This window comes from Arvicola amphibius, chromosome X (genome assembly GCF_903992535.2).
Source record: "Arvicola amphibius chromosome X, mArvAmp1.2, whole genome shotgun sequence".
In the NCBI taxonomy this organism is placed as follows: Eukaryota; Metazoa; Chordata; class Mammalia; order Rodentia; family Cricetidae; genus Arvicola; species Arvicola amphibius.
In genome coordinates this window covers 85,081,677-85,086,925 of record NC_052065.1, presented here as the reverse complement: position 1 = coordinate 85,086,925, position 5,249 = coordinate 85,081,677, and the positions used below count along the sequence as shown (strand labels likewise).

The 5,249-nt window shown below is 38.1% G+C and overlaps 1 pseudogene; it reads left to right on the top strand.

Annotated features, from left to right (window-relative positions):
- The first annotated feature begins 2,365 nt into the window (after window positions 1-2,365).
- On the top strand, window positions 2,366-5,011 carry LOC119805475 (annotated as a pseudogene).
- Window positions 5,012-5,249: the final 238 nt, after the last annotated feature.

Sequence of the window (5,249 nt, the reverse complement as noted above, 5' to 3'; positions counted from 1 at the left end):
GTAAGGAGTAATTAGACATTGAACAGTAATCAGTGGTCAGGGCCATATTTAACCATTATATTTGGTTTTTAGGTAAATGTTTCCATTTTCTTTTTTGGTTTATCAAGAAAGGTTGTTTTTTGTGTAGGCCTGGTGGTCCTCAAACTCACTCTGTACACCAGGCTGACCTTGAACTCAATGTTTTTGGATTAAAGGTGTCTGCCACCACTGTTCAGTTTAGTAAATCTTTCTTACAGCATATGAAATTCTCTCTAGAATTTTAAGGCCAATATACTTGCTAATTTTATTTTTTCTGTTTATATCACTTACCTGAAATTGTCATCTTATCTGATTGGTTCTGTATGTTAATAGTTTGATAAGCTTATTTGATGATGCAATGGGAAGCAGATCAAAAAATTTCTGTTTGTTGCTCAGTGCTAGAAATATTTCCTTGTGGTTAGTTAGTTAAAAATTATTGAATAAAAATGTAATAGCAATTGTCTTTATATTTGTCAACTATTGTGTATAATATGAGCATTATTACTAATATCAATAAGCGTTCACTTAATGATTCTTGAATTTGATATTTTTTTTATGTTCTTAACAGTATTTTTAAGTTAGTGAACTAGGCTAACTATATGGAAGGTCAATGTAGTGACTTGTTTTAGATTTAAGTTTAACAGAGTGAGAATATTCACGGGCATAATTAAACTATGGACTTTTAATATTCAATATGCAGTCTAAGGCGGTATTTCTGGATAATGAGTCATACTTTATTTATTTTTGGATCTCTTATAATATACACAAGGCATCACTCTCAGGAGGAGATTTCTTGAAGAAGCAATGCACAAACAACAGATACTTCCATTTAGCACACTTGCTGTGGAATATTGTGTAAGACATTTTAATGAATACCAATGCAATACATTTTGAAGTGAATGTTAGGCTATAAAAATGCAAGTTACACTCCATTTTCAAGCAATCATTCTTCATTTCTAATAAGAAAATGATTCTAAAATTATAACATAGACAATAATGAAATATGGTTTAATATATACAAGTTCTTTCCAAGACCTTTTCACAGCTACATTTGATATATTAAATGAGGTCAAACCTTAAGATAATGCATTATACTAATAATGTTACTGTGCAAAGATATTGTTGATTATTCAAGGGGAAGATTCTTTTGTCTACTCAGTAATGTCAACTGCCAAAAAGTCAGTAGTTGTAGGATATAATCAAAAGTTATTTGCATGTCTTTTGCACTATAACAATGCTTCAGTAGAATTTTTAATTTGTTGTATATTTTATTTTATTTGAAGTTGTCTAATGCAGATCTTACATGAAAGTCTAAACTGTTATAACAAATAAACTTATGAAAATATTACAACTTTTGGATTCTAATTTACAGGTATTTGTTGGCTCAAGTTGTGTTACATTTTTTTTTACTTTGTCAAATAAGAGCTGGATACTATGAAAATACTTTCTCCAATAAAACTAAAGTTATATTTTGATTAGGTTATCATTCTTCTCTTGTTCTGAAATGGAGAATACGGTACCTGCCAAAAACCTGGATAAACAATGTAATATTGTGGAAACAATCCCAAGATTTCAATAGCATTGAATGTAAAAGCTTATTTTTCAATTTTTGGGGATACTGGATTCCCTGAATCTAGTGAATTTCGAGTATTATTTTAAAGGATAATGGGTAAATAAACATACTCTTTTAATTTAAATTCCATTTGAAACTGATAAAGGTCAGCTTTTTCTCAAATTTCAATAATTCAATCAAGACTCATAGACAATATTTAACTCCAAAAAGAGATGGAAAATAACCTACTTGAGATTTTTGTCTCATTCTTACCAAAATGGTTATCAACAAGGAAAAATGCTAGTGACAAAGTAGAAAAGGGAGTTCTTATTCATTCTCAAAGAAAATGTAAGCTTGTAGTAGAGTCACTATAAGCATCACTATGGTCATAGTCTCAAAAACGACCACATGACCAGCCCATATCTCTTGAATGCATTCCCAAAGGACTCTAAGATAACATATTGCAGACACTTGCACATCCTTATTTGTAGAAATCCTAGCCAAAATAGTTAAGAAATGGAACTTGCCTGCATATTTATCAGCAAATGGCTACATAAAGAAAATGTTTTGCATATAGGGAAAGGAAGTTGTGAAGAACAGAAATATGAGGACATTTGTCTTACAATTAATAGAACTGAAAATTACCATTAAATAAAATAAACCAGATTCAGATAAAAATCCATGTTCTTTCTCATCTGTAGAACCTAAATATAATTTATTCATGTATTTATATTTACATGTGTGCATTTTAGATAACAAAGTTCAAATAAAGGGCGGCAGCGGCAGTGGGGGAAGATGGCAGCGGCTGTTCTCCAGTGTGCATGGACAGTGAAGCAGCTGTGGAGCGAGCAGCTGCCCAAGAAGGACATTATCAAGTTTCTGCAGGATCACGGTTCAGATTCGTTTCTTGCAGAGCATAAATTGTTGGGAAACATTAAAAATGTAGCTAAGACTGCTAATAAGGACCATTTGGTTACAGCTTATAACCATCTTTTTTTTTTTCTCATGGTTTATTTTTTTTATGTTTAAAAATTTCCATCTCCTTCCCTCCTCCTCCCCCCTCACTCCGCTCCTCCTCCCCCTTCCCTCCCCTCCTTCTCCCCCTTCCCTCCCCTCCCCTCCACCCATACCTCCCCTCCCTCCCTCTCAAGGCCAAGGAGCCATCAGGGTTCCCCACTCTATGCTAAGTCCAAGGTCCTCCCAACTCCCCCCAGGTCCAGGAAGGTGATCGACCAAGCTGAGAAGGCTCCCACAGAGCCCGTCCATGCAGAAGAATCAGAGCCCAGCGCCATTGTCCTTTGCTTCTCAGTCAGCCCCCGCTGTTGGCCACATTCAGAGAGACGGGTTTGGTCGCATGATCCATCAGTCCCATTCCAACTGGAGTTGGTGATCTCCCTTTAGTTCTGTCCCACGGTCTCCATGAGTGAACGCACCCCTCACGTTCCTGACGTTCTCCCTCATGTTCTTGCTCCTTCTGCTCCTCATCAGGACCTTGGGAGCTCAGTCCGGTGCTCCAATGTGGGGCTCTGTCATTTTCTTCATCTATCGTCAGGTGGAGGTTCTATGGTGATATGCAAGAAATTCATCAGTATGGCTATAGGAACTGGCCTTTTCAGGCTCCCTCTCCTCAGCTGCCCAAGGAACTAACTGGGGGCGTCTCCCTGGAAACCTGGGAACCCCTCTAGGGTCAAGTCTCTTGACAACCCTCAGGTAGCTCCTTAAATTAAGATATATGCTTCCCTGCTCCCATATCCACCCTTCCTATATCCCAAGCACCCCATTCCTCCGAGCTCCCCCCATTCTCCCCTTCACACTTTTCTCTCCCCATCTTCCCTTGGCCCAGTCTCGCCCAACCCTCAAGTTCCCAATTTTGCCTGGCGATCGTGTCTACTTCCAATATCCAGGAGGATTACTATATCTTTTTTGGGGAGTTCACCTTCTTATTATCTTCTCAAGGATCCCAAATTTATAGGCTAGATGTCCTTTAATTATGGCTAGAAACCGATTATGAGTGAGTACATCCCATGTTCATCTTTTTGGGTCTGGGTTACCTCACCCAGAATAGTGTTTTCTATTTCCATCCATTTGCCTGCAAAATTCAAGATGTCATTGTTTTTTACCGCTGAGTAGTATTCTAGCATGTATATATTCCACAGTTTCTTCATCCATTCTTCCACTGAAGGGCATCTAGGTTGTTTCCAGGATCTGGCTATTACAAATAATGCTGCTATGAACATAGATGAGCATATGCTTTTGTTGTATGATTGGGCATCTCTTGGGTAGATTCCCAATAGTGGAATTGCTAGGTCCTGGGGTAGGTTGATCCCGAATTTCCTGAGAAACCGCCACACTGCTTTCCAAAGTGGTTGCACAAGTGTGCATTCCCACCAGCAATGGATGAGTGTACCCCTCACCCCACAACCTCTCCAGCAAAGGTTATTATTGGTGTTTTGGATTTTAGCCAATCTGACAGGTGTAAGATGATATCTCAAAGTTGTTTTGATTTGCATTTCCCTGATAGCTAGGGAGGTTGAGCATGACCTTAAGTGTCTTTTGGCCATTCGAAATTCTTCTGTTGAGAATTCTCTGTTCAGTTCAGCGCCCCATTTTTTAATTGGGTTAATTGGCATTTTACCGTCTAGTCTCTTGAGTTCCTTATATATTTTAGAGATCAGACCTTTGTCAGTTGCAGGGTTGGTGAAGATCTTTTCCCAGTCAGTAGGCTGCCTTTGTGTCTTAGTGACAATGTCCTTTGCTTTACAGAAGCTGCTCAACTTCAGGAGGTCCCATTTATTCAATGTTGCCCTTAATGTCTGTGCAGCTGGGGTTATGCGCAGGAAACAGTTCCCTGTGCCCATTTGTTGTAGAGTACTTCCCAATCTTTTTGAAAGTAAGCGTTTCAAGGGCACAGAGACTGTGAGTAAAGTGTCTGAGCAAGTGAAGAATGTGAAGCTTAACGACGAGAAGCCCTGAGAAAGCAGGTCTGAGGAGACTGTGGATGAGGGCCCACCAAAATATACAAAATCTGTTCTAAAAAAGGGAGATAAAACTAACTTCCCTCAAAAGGGAGACGTTGTTCATTGCTGGTATACAGGGACACTCCTGGATGGAACTGTTTTTGATACTAGTATTCAAACAAGTTCAAAGAAGAAGAAAAATGCCAAGCCTTTAAGCTTCAAGGTTGGAATAGGCAAGGTTATCAGAGGATGGGATGAAGCACTCCTGGCTATGAGTAATGGAGAAAAGGCTCGACTGGAGATTGAACCATAATGGGCCTATGGAAAGAAAGAACAGCCTGATGCCAAAATTCCACCAAATGCCAAACTCATTTTTGAAGTGGAATTGGTAGATATTGACTGAAACCAGTTTTTCAAAGACATCAATAATAAAAACTTGGCCTTGAAACTTTATGTGACTAATTAGAGCTTGTTACTATTTTAAGGGAAGAGTCAACTGGAAATTTCAAGGAGTTAAAGCTTGTTTACTTGATCTCAATTTATGAGAAATGTTATCCCCTGGAAGACACTTTAAGTCTCAGATATTTTACTAAAGTTGTGTAAAGTATTAAAAAGAACTGAGTTTCCTTTTACCTCATTATAAACTAAAAGTCTCCATAAAAATGTCATGGATTGTCTTGAACTAAAAAAAAAGTTCAAATAAAGGACCATTGAAGAGGGGA